The sequence below is a fragment of the Dendrobates tinctorius genome, unplaced genomic scaffold (genome assembly GCF_039654945.1).
Source record: "Dendrobates tinctorius isolate UK_male_01 unplaced genomic scaffold, ASM3965494v1 ptg000240l, whole genome shotgun sequence".
NCBI classification, from domain to species: domain Eukaryota; kingdom Metazoa; phylum Chordata; class Amphibia; order Anura; family Dendrobatidae; genus Dendrobates; species Dendrobates tinctorius.
In genome coordinates this window covers 1,952,899-1,972,627 of record NW_027361907.1, presented here as the reverse complement: position 1 = coordinate 1,972,627, position 19,729 = coordinate 1,952,899, and positions in this window count along the sequence as shown.

Here is a 19,729-nt window from a genome sequence, read left to right as displayed (position 1 = left end):
AAGGAAAGCTTGGAGTCAAGTATGACCCCAAGACAGCTGGCATGTTGCTGGGGAGTAATAGTGGAACCACACACAGAAATGGCAATGTCAGGTATAGGTACATTAGTAGAGGGAGGAAACACAAGGAGTTCAGTCTTTGACAGGTTCAGTTTCAGACATAGTGAGGACATGATGTTAGACACAGCGTTTAGACAATCGCCGGTGTTTTCTAGAAAGGCTGGCGTGATGTCAGGAGAAGAAGCGTATAATTGGGTATCATCAGCATAGAAATGGTACTGGAAACCAAATCTACTGATTGGTTGACCAATAGGGGCAGTGTACAAGGAGAAGAGGAGAGGGCCTAGAACCGATCCTTGAGGAACCTCAACAGTAAGGGGAAGGTGAGAGGAGGAGGAGCCAGCAAAAGATACAGTAAAGGAGCCGTCAGAGAGATAGGAGGAGAACCAGGAGAGAACATTGTCCTTGAGGCCAATGGAGCGGAGCATATTGAGGAGGAGCTGATGATCCACAGTGTCGAATGCTGCAGAGAGATCCAAGAGAATTAGCATGGAGTAATGACCATTTGATTTAGCTGTTAGTAGATCATTAGAGACTGTATTGAGGGCAGTTTCACTAGAGTGTAAAGAACGGAACCGGATTGGAGAGGGTTGAGAAGAGAGTTATCAAAGAGATAGCGGATAAGACGGGAGTGGACCAGGCGTTCCAGGAGTTTAGAGATGAAGGGAAGATTAGAGACAGGTCTATAGTTAGCGGCACAGTTTTGGTCGAGGGATGGTTTTTTAAGTACTGGATGTATGATGGCATGCTTAAATGAGGAGGGAAAGATACCAGAAGAGAGAGAGGTTAAATATTTTAGTTAGGTGAGGGGTGACTTTAGGGGAAAGGGACTGGAGGAGATGTGACAGAAATGGGTCACTGGTGCAAGTGGTTGGGCGAGAAGAAGCAAGAAGCCTGCTTACTTCTTCTTCTGTGACTGGTTCAAAATCAGAGAGTGAGCTAGATGCAGTGGGGGAGGGAGGACAGTGCATGGTATGAGGTGATTGGGAGATAATTTCCTGTCAAATCTGGTCAATTTTTTCTTTGAAGTAATTGGCCAGATCGTCAGCTCGAAGCTCCGTGGTTGGGGCCTGTACTCTTGGGTTGAGTAGAGAATGAAAAGTCTCAAAGAGACGTTTCGGGTTATTGGACAGTGATGATGAGGGTGTTGAAATAGGTTTGTTTGGAGAGGTGAAGGGCAATGTTGCATGTTCTAAGCATAAACTTATAATGGATGAAATCTTCGTGTAGATTGGATTTTCTCCACAGACGTTCGGCGCCCCTGCAGCACCGCTGCAGGAAACGTGTTTGCAGGGTGTGCCAGGGTTGTCGCCATCTGTGTTGTGGTGTTCTATTATAGGGGGTGCAAATTCATCCAGGGCACTTTGAAGTATTTCATTGTAATGCTTCAATGCAGAATCAGGACATGAGAGGGAGGAGATATGGGCCAATGAAGACTGCAAGTTCTTCCTAAGTTTCTGGGTGTTAATGGCCTGTATATTTCTATAAGTATGGACAGTGAGGGTGACCTGAGCAGCCTGGCAGTTCTTGATAGAGAATGAAAGAAGATTGTGGTCAGAGAGCGAAAGAGGGGAGTTTGCAAAATCATCCACTGCACAAAGCCAAGAGAAGACCAAGTCGAGGGAGTTTCCATCTTCATGAGTTGGAGATTTAGTAAGCTGCGAAAGGCCAAACGAGGAGGTTAGAGATAAAAGGTGAGACGCAGATGGGGAGAGGGGAAGAGCAATGGGGATGTTGAAATTTCCCATGATGAGGGTAGGGATGTCACAGGAGAGAAAATGTGGAAGCCATGCGGCAATATGATCCAGGAACTGATGGGAGGGGCCGGGAGGACGATACACCACTGCCACTCGCATGGTGAAGGGGGTGTAGAGTCTGACAGCATGGACCTCAAAAGAAGGGAAGACTAGTGAGGGTAGTTGAGGGATAACCTGAAAGGTTCATTTTGGTGATAGGAGCAGACCAACGCCTCCACCTGCTGTATTGTCTGATCTTGGGGTATGAGAGAAGTGTAGTCCCCCGTATGAAAGAGCAGCAGCAGCGGTAGTGTCTGACTGCTGGATCCAGGTTTCAGTAAGAGCCAGGAGGTTAAGAGAATTAGAAAGGAAAAAGTCATGAGTGAAGTGATCTGTGCAATTTAACAATGTGAAAAGAGCGTGAGTGCTATACATAGGAGAGGAAAGGAGCGAGGGGCCAATATGGATGTAGTGTAGAGAGTTAATGCCAGGGCGGTGGATGTATGTGAATGCAGCGGCCAGGATAAAAATTACGCAAATGCATATGGTATATATTTGTTGTACTCCAAATGTACAGGGATTAGATGTATATAAATGTCTTACCTGTCTCCTGCCCTGTCTAACTGCCATGTTATAACTGCCAGTACTTTGAAACATGTACTTCGATTACATGTGCATAAATGCCCCCCTGCATAAATGCTCCCCCCAATGCTTAGATTTTTTTTTTGTTCTCTCTCTCTTCTCGTTAATCAAACTAAATTGAGACAGCAGGACCCAATAAAATGTTTTGGTCAGATAAACAGATGTCCAGCACTACATGGATTATAAAGCACTTTGAAAAGTTGCTTGACTCGCAACATAAGGCGACAAGCAGCGTAAGTTGAAATAACTATATACCAGATATAAGCTTGCATATTTGAAAACACATATATAGCATTCAGGATTAACTGCTTGCTGACATTGAATGGAGTGGAGAAACACAGGAGTTGATTCAGAGCAGAGATTGAAAGAGCTGGTTACCTGATATAAGCTTGCATAGTTGAAAACACATATATAGCATTCAGGATTAACTGCTTGCTGACATTGAATGGAGTGGAGAATCACAGGAGTTGATTCAGTTGGTACTGTATGAGGAGCGTTCAGCTGTGTAAGGTGTATTAAAAAAATTAAATCTACGTATATATTTTGTTAGTCACAGACGCTCTCACAGTATGGATTGGACCGTAATCCAACAAGCAGATATACGGAACGTTATCATAAGTGTACAGCTGTACACGTTTTTTGTGAAACTAACAATCTCCGTATATGTATTTACGGAGTGTCACACTAGGGTGACCGCAAAAAATCGATGTCGGAATTTTGTCCGTCTGGACCCCACAAAACGATTCCCCTTTCCAGATATTGAGATAGCCAAAATTTGAGCTCGATCAAACGACGTTAACCCATGCCGCTCGTCGCTCAAAGTTTGAAAAAATCCAAATTGAGGTATTTTAAGATTTAGGTATTTTGCATAGTCTGTTAGACTATAAAGAATGTGACAACAACATTGCAGAAATAGCCCTGACCAAATATTCGAACCATTTGTGGTATTTGAATGCAGAGTTGGTGGGATTATCGTTTTTTGATCCCACCATTACACACAATGAAAAGTTGTTAATGGCTAATAAATTGCTCAGTAGCACAGATGAACCATCAGAGCACGCTAGGGTTGTAAATCCAAAAGTTAGGAAAGAAAAATTAAAAGAGGTAGGAAGTAACCGACTTTAACGACCTTCTGACAAAAGATGAAGAACAAAAGCAATATGTCCTGCAAGTTGTAAGCAAATGCCGAGCATTATATTCTGACGTTTCAAAAACTACTTTAACAAAAGCTCTAGAATAGATTAGATAACTATGTAAAATTATCAACTCATGTAGGTTAGCGTGCTCTGATGGTTCATCTGTGCTACTGAGCAATTTATTAGCCATTAACAACTTTTCATTGTCTGTAATGGTGGGATCAAAAAACGATAATCCCACCAACTCTGCATTCAAATACCACAAATGGTTCGAAAATTTGGTCAGGGCTATTTCTGCAATGTTGTTGTCACATTCTTTATAGTCTAACAGACTATGCAAAATACCTAAATCTTAAAATACCTCAATTTGGATTTTTTCAAACTTTGAGCGACGAGCGGCACGGGTTAACGTCGTTTGATCGAGCTCAAATTTTGGCTATCTCAATATCTGGAAAGGGGAATCGTTTTGTGGGGTCCAGACGTACAAGATTCTGACATTTTCCCCCCCCATATGAGATCCGGTCACCCTAGTGTCACACACACACGCTGACTCTGTATAGATGTGACTGTAATGCGAACGGCAGATATACAATACTGTTTGAGAATCGGACAGCTCTATACGGTGAGTGTATGGAAAATTGTCAATCTCCGTCTATTTGTATAGGGACTGACACACGCTGTCTCTGTCTAGTTTTGACCGTTATAAAACAGCAGATATACGAAACTGTTTGAAAAGCGGACAGCACTCTAAGGTGTAGGTCGGGAAAAACAGAAAAACTCCTTGGCTTTTTTTTCCAGAGTCACACACAGAAAGCTTTTATTTGTCCGTGATACAAGGCAGTACACGGTAGTGTGTGAGGAGCGTACCCCGCTATATGGTGTCTGTATGGAAAATTGTCAATCTCCGTCTATTTATATAGGGACTGACACACGCTGTCTCTGTCTAGTTTTGACCGTTATCAAACAGCAGATATACAAAACTGTTTTAAAAGCAGACAGCACTCCAAGGTGTAAGTCTGGAAAAACTCCTCGGCTTTTTTTTCCAGAGTCACACACAAAAAGCTTCTATTTGTCAGTGATACAAGGTGGTACACGGTAGTGTGTGAGGAGCGTACACTGCTATATGGTGTCTGTATGGAAAATTATCAATCTCCGTCTATTTGTACAGGGACTCACACACGCTGTCTCTGTCTAGTTTTGACCATGATCAAACAGCAGATATACGAAACTGTTTGAAAAGCGGACAGCACTCTAAGGTGTAGGTCTGGAAAAACAGAAAAACTCCTCGGCTTTTTTTTCCAGAGTCACACACAGATAGCTTCTATTTGTCCATGATACAAGGCAGTACACGGTAGTGTGTGAGGAGCGTACACCGCTATACGGTGTCTATATGGAAAATTGTCAATCTCCGTCTATTTGTATAGGGACTGACACACTGTCATGATCCATGCTGGATCATGACAGGTAAAAGCACTAGTAACCTTTTTTTTCCTTTGAGCTGTTTGCTCAGGGTTGTTTTTGCCCCCAGAGGCCATTAGGGTCATTGCACTGTGTGGTTTCAGTTCTAGTTTTGCCCCCGGTGGCCGTTAGGGTAATTGCACTTGATGTTTTCTTTGCTTTGCCATTTGCCCCCAGTGGTCACTGGGATTATAGCAGCTTTTGGCCCCTGATCATTTGACCATTCCCTTTTCCTATATAGGGTCACATGGTCTATGAGCAGGTGTTGGTGATATTGGGCATTTCCAACCATCCTTGATGGAGGAAGGAGGTAGAGAGAGTTCCTTGCAGCACAGCCAGAGCCCTGGTGTGGAAGGAGCTACAGAGAGCTCCTTGCAGCTCTGACAACGCTAGGTGACATAGCAGCTATTCAGGAGGAAAGCTGCATTCTGGTGCTGGACTCTGTTGCTGTGAGCATTAGCAACAGAGCAAAGCTAAGTGGTGCTATCCTGTTTGTATTTTTCCCTGGTTTGTATTAGTACAGCAGTGGGGCCAGTGCCTGCACCACCCAGCTCCCTAGCAAGGGATAGGTGTAGGGTGTGCTAGAGTGACAGGTTCCGGCTCGGCGACAGGTGAGGAGCCTGTATAGGGAACGTTAGGAGTGTGAGGGACACTGACTCAGGGGAGTGTAGGAGGTCTCCACGTTCCCATTCCCTATCGCAGGGCCCACCATTGTAACTGTTTCCCCTTCCCCTATGTCTTGTTGTTTTTGTTACCGACCTGCGGGTCGTGTCACACAGGACGCGTCCATCGTGACATTATCACCAACCATAACATTTTTCTCTGTTGAGCCATGGGCCAAGTGCAGACCGGTGAGCAGTTGCTGCCAGCCCTCACTGAGGTTAGTGAGGAGCTGAATGATGTGTTTCAGCAGCACCTGCAGCAGAATTATGGGTCTGAGGATATCCTCTGCCTCAACTAAAGGGTCCATATATGGCTTTGGCGGGGATGTGCAGTGGAGTCTCTGCTGGGGAGCAGGACTTGCTTATACAGGCGGACGTACCCAGGCAGGTGGGTGGAGTCGGTGTCCCCATAGTGCTGCCTGGTGTTCCCCAAGGTGAAGGGGTACGTCCCTGTAGTGAGCAGACTAATGATTTAGTCCTTGGCACTGACGCCGAAACTTCTGTACTGTCAGAGAAGCCGTGTTCCCCTGGTCATGTGGAGGAAGACGACCTGGGAGTGTATATTTCCTCCTCGCCCTCAGAAGGTACTATGACAACAGAGGTGATGGTTGACGAGGTACCTGAGGGCATATCGGTGCTTGTCTACAGTGGAGCAGAAGTCAGTCTGGTGGATGCTCAGGTTGTACTGACTCAGTCTGAGGTGTAAGACGCTGGACAAACCCATAAGCGTCCAGGCCACTAACTCTGTCCCACTGAGCCAGGGGGGTTAAACCAAGTCGTAGAAGACATTTAGCTGCATAGCGGACATCAGGATGTGTCCCAGCAATACTATGTCTTGGAGGGAAATCCAGCACCTATCGTTGTGGGCCCCCTTGGTCTAAGAAACACAACCCGGTCTTAGATTGGCGGACTAGGGAAGTAGTCAGCTGGGAGCAGTCATGTGAGGGCTGCTGCCTAGGGGCTACTGTCTCTGCCGTCCCTCTATAAACGTCCCCTTCCTCTCCAGTGGTAGCAGCTGAGGTGCTGCAGGAGAGTAGGGGGCAAGGCTCAACCCTCGCCATTAGCCAACCCTGAGAGGCACAGACCTCATAGTAGGAGGGGTTGGAGGGTGGTGTTTCCCTTGGTGAATTGAAGGGGTGTGAGTGTGGTGACACAGGGGGACGCCTCTTTTGTCAGTTCCAGAAAGAGTTCACCATATTGTGACAAACGAATGTGTGGCAATAAATGTTCAGGTCCGGACCTGTGTGTGAATGAGCATGTATGGGTGGCCACCAAAAACATCCAGTGGAAGTGTGTTGTGGGGGTCTAGAATTCCTAGGTGATTGGGCCTTATCTGGTGTCGGCTATCCAGGGCCAGGAGACTTACCAGCTGGAGTTACCCACATACTTGCCCATACACCTCTCGTTCCCCAGATCGGCGCTTTGGAGATGGGTGGTGCCTCCGGAACATATTTTGCCAATACCAGTGGTGCTTGTTTGTCATAAACCTGAAGTGCAGGTAGTTGCTGGGGTGAACTCTGGACCTGGGCGTCCCCGCTGTAGGTGGTTCCCTGATGAGGAGCGGTCTTGAGGGTCCAGAGGCCCCTCATTAAGGGGAGGGTACTGTCATGATCCATGCTGGATCATGCCAGATAAAAGCACTAGTAACCTTTTTTTTCCTTTGAGCTGTTTGCTCAGGGTTGTTTTTTCCCCCGGTGCCATTAGGGTCATTGCACTGTGTGGTTACAGTTCTAGTTTTGCCCCCTGTGGCCGTTAGGGTCATTGCACTTGATGTTTTCTTTGCTTTGCCATTTGCCCCCGGTGGTCACTGGGATTATAGCAGCTTTTGGCCCCTGATCATTTGACCATTCCCTTTTCCTATATAGGGTCACATGGTCTATGAGCAGGTGTTGGTGATATTAGGCATTTCCAACCATCCTTGGTGGAGGAAGGAGCTAGAGAGAGTTCCTTGCAGCACAGTCAGAGCCCTGGTGTGGAAGGAGCTACAGAGAGTTCCTTGCAGCTCTGACAATGCTGGGTGATGTAGCAGCTATTCAGAAGGAATGCTGCATTCTGGTGGTGGACTCTGTTGCTGGGAGCATTAGCAACAGAGCAAAGCTAAGTGGTGTTATCCTTGTTTGTATTTTTCCCTGGTTTGTTTTAGTACAGCGGTGGGGCCAGTGCCTGCACCACCCAGCTCCCTAGCAAGGGATAGGTGTAGGGTGTGCTAGGGTGACAGGTTCCGGCTCGGCTACAGGTGAGGAGCCTGTATAGGGAACGTTAGGAGTGTGAGGGACACTGACTCAGGGGAGTGTAGGAGGTCTCCACGTTCCCATTCCCTATCGCAGGGCCCACCATTGTAACTGTTTCCCCTTCCCCCGTGTCTTGTTGTTTTAGTTACAGGCCTGCGGGTCGTGTCACACAGGATAGTTACACGTGCCGTGTCTTGCTGTTTTAGTTACCGACCTGCGGGTCGTGTAACACAGGACGAGTCCACTGTGACACACACGCTGTCTCTGTCTAGTTTTGACTGTAATCAAACAGCAGATATACGAAACTGTATGAAAAACGGACAGCTCTCTATGGTGTAGGTCTGGAAAAATGGAAAAACTCCTTGGCTTGTTCTTTCAGAGTCACACCCAGATAGCTTCTATTTGTCCGTGATACCAGCCGGTACACGGTAGTGTGTGAGGAGCGTACATCGCTAGACGGTGTGTGAAAAAATGAACGCTCAGTAGCTCACCAGGACAAAATAATAAAAGTTGGAGTGCTTTGAAAAAAGCAGTTTGAACAGCAGTGTGCACACAGCAATGCAGCTAGCAGGTAGCCTTAAAAGGCAGCCTAATCACCACCAGCGCTGCTGCACACAACAACAATCCTCCCCTTTCACTGCACACTAACTGTACAGTGAAAAGCGCTTTCAGCAGAAGCAGTTTTTTTTTCTTCTTCCCTGCCTAACGCTCTCCCTGTTCAGAATCAGCAGCAGCACCTCTCCCTATTCTAAGATTGGCAGAAGTAAGATGGCGGTCGGCAGTCACAGCCTTTTATACCCACTGTGACGCCACACAAAGCCAGCCAATCACTTCATTGCCCTTCTCTAAGATGGTGGTGGCCACTGCCCATGTCATCGCATTGCCCACAGTGTGCGTCCTCCATCATTGGCTGAGAAAAGGCACTGGAAGCATTATTTGAAACGCGACTTTGGCGCTCTCATCGGCGAACTCATGGCCGACATCACGCTATGGTCGGGTTTCAATCGTCGAAACCCGACTTTAGCTAAAGTCGGCTATTTTTGAATTTGACCGACCCGTTTCGCTCATCTCTACTCTTTATAAATATCTTACTTTAAGTGCTAATCACTATTGTGATTTCCTTTATTGCAAAATTCCCTACCACTCTCTCTACTGCTAATCCCTATATGTGTTTTTTTCTTTACTTTCTGCCATGATTCCTTGATGGTAGTCTCAAACAGGATGTCATAGGAGGATCATTTCCCTGCATATTCTATCACCCTCACTGAAACAGGACATCATCACTAAATGGACAGGACATGTTCACTAAATGCTAAAACTGACCTGCCATTATCATTCTTCCAGTCATTATGTTCACAGACACACTAATTTAAGTGGTGAAAAAAAATTCCAAAGTTTGTTAAAATAAAAAAAAATCAGCTGACATGTGCCTGGAAAGGGGGAGTCCGATATGGGCATGTTATTATGTCCAACGTCAGAAAGGGGTTAAGGACGCAAATACAATTGAATGCTAAGAGGGGAGGTATGGCTGCGGACCATGTAGAGAAACTGGTGAGCTGCGTTAGTGTCTATGTCCCGGTGGATTCTGTTCTGAATGCTGTCAGATTCCACCCCCTTCTCTTCATCAGTGAGGCAAGAGGTAGCACTGGGGTACCGTTACACGTAGCAACGCACCAATGGTTCCGACAACAATACGATCTGGCTAAGATCGTTTGTGCATCGCTAGTAAGCAGTCATAGAGGCCGATCTTCATAATGACGCATCAGCGATCAGTGATGTCACTAACGACCACTGCGATCGTTGGTACCGTGTCACACACTGTCTATAATAGCGATTCAGACTTTGAATAGGCGTCCTACAGCGCTATCTATATGAGTTTGGAATCGCCAACGAGGTCGCTCGTCGTTGATAAGGGGCGTCAAACACAGCGATGCATGCTGGTCAGGGTGACGCCAGCGATCAAAAAATGATCCTGAACGTTCGCGCATGATCAGTGACATCGCAGCAGGGAGCCGGTCGTTTCCGCGTGTCACACTTAGAGAGATCGCTAGCGATGTCGCTGTTGCGTCACAAAATCGTTGTTGCTTCAGCGATATCGCTAGCGATCTCGCCGTGTGTATTGGGGGCTTAAGGGGGTACCTACCTGTTTTCCAGACCCTGTATTTATGCACATTTAACTTTTCAGCCAATGTCGACCATTTGTTAAATATACAGTTAATTGTTTAGCAGGATTTTTATTACAGGTTTTAACTAACAAGAGGTAGATAAGCTATTCATATACAAACATTTCATTTAATGCCAATAGCAAAGCATGCCCTTTTTCATGTTCATTATTCCTGGCAAAACCCATTACTTATTTTTCCAGCAATAAAATCAATATATTGTTGTAATACCTGTGAGAGATGATAATGTACATCCCTGGTAATGTAAATTCAACCACAAACATATATAACATTATTAAAAAGTTTTTTATCTATTTTAACAAACTGAAGCTTCAACTTGTTCATACGTTGGTGTTTTCTTCTTGGCAAAAAGCCTCCAGTCCCTGTAAATTTCTGGGCTGTCTACCATGAACTGCATGCTTGAGATCTCCCCAGAGTGGCTCAATGATATTGAGGTCCTAAGACTGAGATGGCCACTCCAGAATCTTCACTTTGTTCTGCTGTAGCCAATGGCAGGTCGACTTGCCTTGTGTTTTGGGTTGTTGTCATGTTGGAACATCCAAGTACGTCCCAAGCACAGCTTCCAGTCTGATGATTGCAAATTTGCCTCCAGTATTTGCTGATAACGTGCTACATTCATCTTTCCTTCAACTTTGACCAAGTTTCCTGTGCCTTTGTAGCTCACACATCCTCAAAACATCAGCGATCCACCTCCGTGCTTTGCAGTAGGAATGGTGTTTCTTTCATCATTGGCCTTGTTGACCTCTCTTCAAATGTGACATTTATGGTTGGGCCAAAAATTTCAATTTTGGCCTCATCACTCCTCATTACCTTGTTCCAGAAGTTTTGAGGCTTGTCTCTGTGCTGTTTTTCGTATTGTAGGCAAAATACTTTGTGGCATTTGCACAGTAATGGCTTTCTTCTGGCGACTCAACCATGCAGCCCATTTTTCTTCAAGTACCTCTTTATTGTGCATCTTGAAACAGCCACACTTCTAGTTTTCAGAGAGTACTGTATTACAGCTGCTGTTATTTGTGGATTTTTCTTTGCATCCCAAACTATTTTCCTGGCAGTTGTGGACAACATTTTTGTTTATCTACCTGACCGTGATTTTGTTTTTACAGAGCCCTGGATTTTCCATTTGTTAATCACAGTTTGAATGCTGCTGACTGGCATCATCAATTCGTTGGATATCCTTTTGTATCCCTTTCCTGTTTTATATACAGTTAGGTCCATATATATTTGGACAGAGACAACATTTTTCTAATTTTGGTTCTAGACATTACCACAATGAATTTTAAACAAAACAATTCAGATGCAGTTGAAGTTCAGACTTTCAGCTTTCATTTGAGGGTATCCACATTAAAATTGGATGAAGGGTTTAGGAGTTTCAGCTCCTTAACATGTGCCACCCTGTTTTTAAAGGGACCAAAAGTAATTGGACAATTGACTCCAAGGCTATTTCATGGACAGGTGTGGGCAATCCCTTCATTATGTCATTCTCAATTAAGCAGATAAAAGGTCTGGAGTTGATTTGAGGTGTGGTGCTTGCTTTTGGAAGGTTTTCCTGTGAATGAAACATGTGGTCAAAGGAGCTCTCCATGCAGGTGAAACAAGCCATCCTTAAGCTGCAAAAACAGAAAAAAACCCATCAGAGAAATTGCTACAACATTAGGAGTGGCAAAATCTACAGTTTGGCACATCCTGAGAAAGAAAGAAAGCACTGGTGAACTCATCAATACAAAAAGACCTGGGCGTTCATGGAAGACAACAGTGGTGGATGATCACAGAATAATCTCCATGGTGAAGAGAAACCCCTTCACAACAGCCAACCAAGTGAACAACACTCTCCAGGAGGTAGGCGTATCAATATCCAAATCTACCATAAAGAGAAGACTGCATGAAAGTAAATACAGAGGGTTCACTGCACGATGCATCAAGAATAAAAAGGCTAGACTGGACTTTGCTAGAAAACATCTTAAAAAGCCAGCACAGGTCTGGAAGAACATTCTTTGGAAAGATGAAACCAAGATCAACCTCTACCAGAATGATGGAAAGATAAAAGTATGGCGAAGGCGTGGTACAGCTCATGATCCAAAGCATACCACATCATCTGTAAAACACTGCGGAGTCAGTGTGATGGCTTTGGCATGCATGGCTGCCAGCGGCACTGGGTCACTAGTGTTTATTAATGATGTGACACAGGACAAAAAAAGCCGAATGAATTCTGAGGTATTCAGAGCCATACTGTGTGCTCAGATCTAGCCAAATGCAGCCAAACTGATTGGTCATCGTTTCATACTACAAATGGACAATGACCCAAAACATAAAGCGAAAGCAACCCAGGAGTTTATTAAAGCAAAGACGTGGAATATTCTTGAATGGCCAAGTCAGTCACCTGATCTCAACCCAATTGAGCATGCATTTCACTTGTTAAAGACTAAACTTCAGACAGAAAGGCCCACAAACAAACAGCAACTGAAAACCACCGCAGTGAAGGCCTGGCAGAGCATCAAAAAGGAGGAAACACAGCGTCTGGTGATGTCCATGAGTTCAAGACTTCAGGCAGTCATTGCCAACAAAGGGTTTTCAACCAAATACTAGAAATGAACATTTTAGTTACAATTATTTAATCTGTCCAATTACTTTTGGTCCCTTTAAAAACAGGGTGGCACATGTTAAGGAGCTGAAACTCCTAAACCCTTCATCCAATTTTAATGTGGATACCTTCAAATGAAAGCTGAAAGTCTGAACTTCAACTGCATCTGAATTGTTTTGTTTAAAATTCATTGTGGTAATGTCTAGAACCAAAATTAGAAAAAAGTTGTCTCTGTCCAAATATATATGGACCTAACTGTATATTCTCAGAAAAAAGGCTAAGAAAGCAAAAATTCTGCCGGGGTATGTAAACTTTTGAGCACAACTGTAAAAAGCAGCCAAGAAGCAAGTACTGGGGATAATAAATACAAGGTAAATCGGACCTCTAAATACTGACATATTCATTGTGTATCTATAACTTTAGCTTCACTATGGGAGTTAGCAAACTCTTCTCTAATTGGTATCAAATTTGTCACTTTGATTCAAAAGGATAAAGCTTCAAATTGCATATTGCTAAAAGGTATTTACAGTGCACAAAAGGTTAAAAGTTTGATTTTGGTAGACGGCTTGGTCCATTATTTCCAAGTATTAATTTTTATCAGTCTCCGCTTTACAGCACCTTTAAACTACACTGTTAAGCGGTGGAGCGCTAATTGAGTTCCTGTTATAGGCACATAAAACAGAATGTTATTATTCCTGAATGATCTATTTGATTTGTTTAAAAAAGCTTTTCCATTTTATGCAACATAAAGGAAGTTTCCCATGTAGTTCATTAATTCAAACACAGACCCTTTGTAAGGTTTAAACAGTAATTTCACTCCAATACATATTCCTCTATTACTGTGTCTCACCTTTTCCATCGGTTTTATCTGTGTTGTTAATTTTTTTTTTTATTTGACATTCAAAAATCCAATTTGCTGATACACCTACAATACTATTTCATTTTAAAGTACAATTTTTGTTTATGAGACAAGATAGAACTGTGACAACCAGACTATCTATTAAGTAGAGGCTATGCTCAAGCCTATTGTTGCGTGACAGCTCCAATTTCAACTGTCATGTGTCTTATACTCAACAGTGTGAATAGCAAATATTGCAAAACTTGCGTGCAAGTTTCTTATTTAATCTATGTCTTACTTATAGACAATTGCCAGAAAACTTAATGAATGTTGCATAAAAATAAATAGCAGTTCATGTTCCTGGAAAAAAAAAACTCTTGTCAAATCAATAACAAATCTGTGACGAAATATGCTAAAATTGCCTAAAAACAGGACATTAAAGAAGTGTTTTTCTGCAGCAATATACGTTCTTTAACCCTTTAACGTCTGGGCAATTTTTCATTCTTGTGTTTTAGCTTTTTTCCTTTCCTTCTTCCAAGAGCTTTTTTTCATTTTTCTGTATAGTCATATAAGGGCTTGTTGTCTTCAGCATGGGTTGTAGTTGTCAATTACATTGAATGTTTTACCATACACTGTACTATGAAGCGGAAAAAAAATTCCAAGTGGGAAGAAAAGGAGGAAAAAATGAAATTCTTCCTCAGTTTTGGGGGTTTGTATTTTTGGTGTTCAATGTGTGATAAAATTGACCTTGAAATACTGGATGTTTCTCCCGGTAGGTATGATTACAGTGATACCAAACTTCCATAGATTTTATTTCCCTAAGTGATGAAAAAAAATCAGATGCTTATCAAAAAAAAGTTTGTTTCTGGTGCTATTTTCCAAGATCCTTAACATTATGTTTCCATAAATGGAGCAGTGTGATGGTCTATTTTTTTCATGGTAAGTTGACGGTTTTATTGATACTGTTTTGAGTTAGATACATCATTTTGATTGCTTCTTATTAGTTTGTTAGAAAAGTGTGGTGTCTGAAAAACAAAAATCCTGGAGCTATAATATTTTTCTCTTCATGATGTTAACTGTAGAGTTTAATTAATCCTAAATTTTAATAAATCAAATCTTTATGGATGCCGAGATAACAAATATGTACCATATTTTCCATTTTTAATTAGGTGAAAGGATTTAAATAGTAATATGTTTATAATTTTATCATTTTAAAAACTTTTTTCTATTTTTTTTCTACTCTTATGATTTAGTCACTTCAGTGGACTTGAACCTGCGAACACCTGATTCTTTATTCTATATACTACAGTACAACAGTAATATAGCGTGTAGTGAAAATCTCAGTCTGCTTTGCAACTCAGTGTGGAACTGAACCTCAGAAAAGGCCCTAGATAACAGCAATGGGCCCCTGATTGTATTGGTAACCCTTTGGTTTCCTGCTAAATTGTTGCATGGAGCCAATGGTGGCCGGTGCACTTGATCACTGGTGTGCATTCTATTTAATTGTACCATTTCATCCTCAGCAGTAGCGAGCAGAGCTCAGCTTTGGCTGTAAGGCCGGGGTCACACTAACCGACGCAAAATGCGGTCAGTATTTTACATGCGTAATACGGATGAATGGCCCCTAAACAGTGCTCCGCATGTCATCCGTAATCAAGGTGTGGTCGCGTATTTTGCGCATGTAAGCATCCGTATGTAATCTGTATGGCATCCGTATGGCGAGATTTTCTCGCAGGCTTGCAAAATGGACATATAATGGAGCCCTATGACAGGGTTTCTAACAGAAACCAAAGAATAGATATAGACACATAGAATGCATATATATATATATATATATATATGTATGTGTATATATCTATTCATTCGTTTCTTTATTAAAACTGTCAGTGTGAGTTTACTGTATAGCGCACTGAATTGCCGGCTTTGCTAAAAGACACCTGGTGCGTATTTCTCGCAAGTCACATGTGTGGTCCGTGTGTAATCCGTATTTTTTGTGCACCCATAGACTTGCATTGGCGTACTACGGCCGTAGTACGCTGACAATCGCAGCATGCTGCGATTGGCACGGAGCGTAGAATACGGATGAGAAATATACGCCTGGTGTGAGTGACCCCATAGAGAATCATTTGTCCGTGTCTAATGCGTCCTTTTAGCACCTCTCACTCGGCCATATTCCTCGCCAGTGTGACTCCGGCCTAACTGTTAAAGACAGATGTATGCTCTTTAACCCCTTTAAGACCTATGACGTATAGGTACCCTCCCTCTCTTTAATGTGGCCTTCGGCGCTGAGTCCGCATCTTTTCCAGCACATGACAGCTGATTTGATCAGCTGTTATGTGCCCCTAACAGCCGAAGGTGGAATCACGAACCACCCGCAGCTGTTAACATGTCAAATGCTGCTGTCAATCTCTGACAGCAGCATTTAACATACACGTGCCGGAAGTACGTCATCCACCCTGCCCATCATCACTCCTGTCACATGATTGCAGGGTGCCGATGCATGACAATCAGGGGTTTGCAGGAGGCTCTTGTGTTTCTCATTGCCGATCTGCTATGAGAGCCGTCCATTGGCCGACGTTCATAGCTGATAAGCATTTCTGCTAAACAAAGCAGGGCTATAGCCCTGCTATGTGTAACACAAGTGATCAGAAGATCACAGGTTTAACTTTCCTAAGGAGACTATTGAAGCAAGTGAAAAGTAAAATAAAGTGTTTTTAAAAATATTAATAAATGTTTTTGGCCCATTCAAAATAAAACAATAAAAATACAAACATACACATATTTGGTATCTCTGCTTACAGAAATGCCAATCTATCAAAATATGAAAAAAATTAATCCGATTGGTAAATGGCATAACGATAAAAAATAAAAACAGAATTATGTTTTTTTTTAGTTGCCTCAACATTGTAATAAAATGCAATAACAGGCGATCAAAAGATCGTATCTACCCCAAAATGCCATTGATGAAAATGTCAGCTCAGCAGGCAAAAAACACATTACTCTAAACCGCGTTTGTGGGAGTACTTTGCCTAAAAATCGCTTAAAAAATTTAGGAAAGCATCAAATAAGGGACGTAGACGTGGATGTTAATTTCTTGCTTTTTGCCATCTTGTGTTTCTTTTTGTCTTATACTGATATCATCTGCTGGAAATGAGTGTTCATTTTGGTCACATATATCTCTTCCCCTGTCCATATCTGGATAGTTTTCTTCCATACATTCTTTGACAGATTAATGTTATTTACGGTGATTGGTAATGAGAAATGTATTTATTTATTAATTTTACTCACTTATATAGCGTCATTAATTCCATAGCGTTTAACATAATTACCAGCACTGTCCCCATTGGGGCTCACAATCTAGATTCCCTATCAGTACGTCTTTGGAGTGTGGGAGAAAACCAGAGTACATAGATGAAACCCACGCAAACACGGGGAGAACATACAAACTCCTTGCAGATGTTGTCCTTGGTGGGATTTGAACCCAGGACCCCAGTGCTGCAAGGCTGCAGCGCTAACCACTGAGTCACTTTGCAAAATTAATTAATTTAATGACTATTTGCAGATTTGCAGTTTCACTATACCATTAATTTGTGCACAGATTGGTGGGAGACTTTTTCTTTCTTCCTTTTTTTCCCCCTTTTTTCCTTCCTTCTTTCCTTTTTTTTTCTCTTATTACAAGATGACATCGCATCAGGATGGAGTTCTGTTCACCCGATGGTCTGGTTTGTGAGCTGGCTTTGGTTTTATACCATTTTCTTTTTATATATGTAGCCGGAATTACCGTGGATGCTGGCATCAAATTTGCAATCCTATAGAAGTTTATTAAAGGATTTAACTACGCATTCCAATTACAGAGCCTCTAGATTGTCATGGATTGCTATTTTGTCCGGCAATATCTGCTGACTCTGTTGGAAAGTGGTTAATTTGCTTCACTGTGGACTTCTATTGGTTCAGGGTCAAGCTTGTATACAAAGCCAAACCTTTAACTCCAGTTCGGCTGAACTTGACAAACCCAAACATTCACAGGTCCGCTCATATGTAGTCATACTCTCCCTTATTACACAAATACACATCACCTGATCTGCTTCTTCCATTAAGCATTCAAACTTATACATCTTGGAGTTGGAAAATATTAATAAAAGTGATGATATGGTCAAAATACTCAAGTGCCAAATAATTGTGCACACAGTGTTTGAATATAGTCTAAAGGTCATTGAAATATTCTTGAAAAAATGTGTAGATATCCAATATAGTTTGATTGTTTAAGTAACGTGTAGAGCAATAGACCTCATATGGAATAAGAATAAAATCAAAATTAGATACTTTTAGTCATTTTTTTCTTACTGCTATTTGACTTTAGTATAGCTGAGTGAAATGTCACAGTGTGATTTATGTTAGGTAAACATAACCTTTTCACTGCAAAAAATGAAATAAATATTTTACCTAGACCAGAATAATTGTTTTCCACTGGGCATTCAATATACTCCAGATAGACTTGCTTTGTTTTCAGGCTCCTCGTCTTGCTGTCTGGACACTTTTGCTATTTAGACAATCTAATTTGATAGACTACGTGCAGCAACAGATGGGTTAACATCCCATGCAAAAGAATTGGGTTATTTGTTTCACATGAAATCTTTTTGCTGAGATTTCAGAGCAGGAACTCCAAGTTTCTTTTAGGAGTTTAGCGATTTAGAGGAGGATTTGGAGACATTCCGCTTCCAAAACTTTTTCAAAAACTCTATTGCGGTCTATTTGTAGAATTTTCAGAAACTTAGCAAAATCTCCAAGCTTTTGAGGAGGATTTTTAGAGTTTCCACTCACTTTCCACTCAATTCCTGCTACAAAACATTCTGCGTGTACATAAACATACTGGGATCCCAATATCCAGAGCTGGTCTAGGAAGTGATACTACAGTATTCAGTGGTAGCACAAAAGAATTTTTATTGCTCAGGTCATGCCTCCACCTGACCCAGGCTTATGTTAGGATCAAACCACACCATCAGTTAAACACATGTCTCTAAGGCCGGGGTCACACTGGCGAGGAATACGGCCGAGTGAGAGGCGCTAAAAGCACGCATTAGACACGGACCAATGATTCTCTATGGGGTCCCTCGTACCAGCCGTATATTTCTCATCCGCATTCTATGCTCCGTGCCAATCGCAGCATGCTGCGATTGTCAGCGTACTACGGCCGCAGTACGCCAATGCAAGTCTATGGGTGCTCAAAAAATACGGATTACACACGGACCACACATGTGACTTGCGAGAAATACGCACCCGGTGTCTTTTAGCAAAGCCGGCAATTCAGTGTGCTATACAGTAAACTCACACTGACAGTTTTAATAAAGAAACGAAAGAATAGATATAGACACATAGAATGTATATATATATATGCATTCTATGTGTCTATATCTATTCTTTGGTTTGTGTTATAAAACCTGTCATAGGGCTCCATTATATGTCCATTTTGCAAGCCTGCGAGAAAATCTCGCCATACGGATGCCATACGGATTACATACGGATGCTTACATGCGCAAAATACGCGACCACACCTTGATTACGGATGACATACGGAGCACTGTTTAGGGGCCATTCATCCGTATTACGCATGTAAAATACTGACCGTATTTTGCGTTGTTTAGTGTGACCCCGGCCTAAGAGTGGATTTATTGCACAAAAAATTGAATTCTTGATCACCAGCCATGATAAAGCTGACAGCTGAAGGTTGCAGTCCACAGCTGTCAGTTTTGCCAAGCTGGTTGTCAAAAAAAGATCCAACATCATGACCTCACAAAAGACTTGCTATTATGATTCTCCATGTCATTACAAGCTCGCTGATACCAAACATGTATAGGTTCTTTTTTATTTAAGTAGTGAAAAAAAATCTAAAATTTGTAAAAAAAAAAAATTTCAAAATGGGGAAATTTTCCGAGACCAATAGTGTCTCCCTTTTTTGGAATCTGGGACTGGGTGAAAGCTTATTTTTATGCACAGTAATATCAGCGACATGGGTGCATAAGAATAGAAAAATTTGTTTCTATGCACAGTACCATCACAGTCATAGATGCATAAGAGTAACCATCACAGTCATAGATGCATAAGAGAAGAAAACTTAGCTTTTCTGCACAGTACTATCACAGACATGGATGCATATGAATAGAAAAGTTTTTTCACACACAGTGCTAAAATAGACATGAGTGTACGAGGC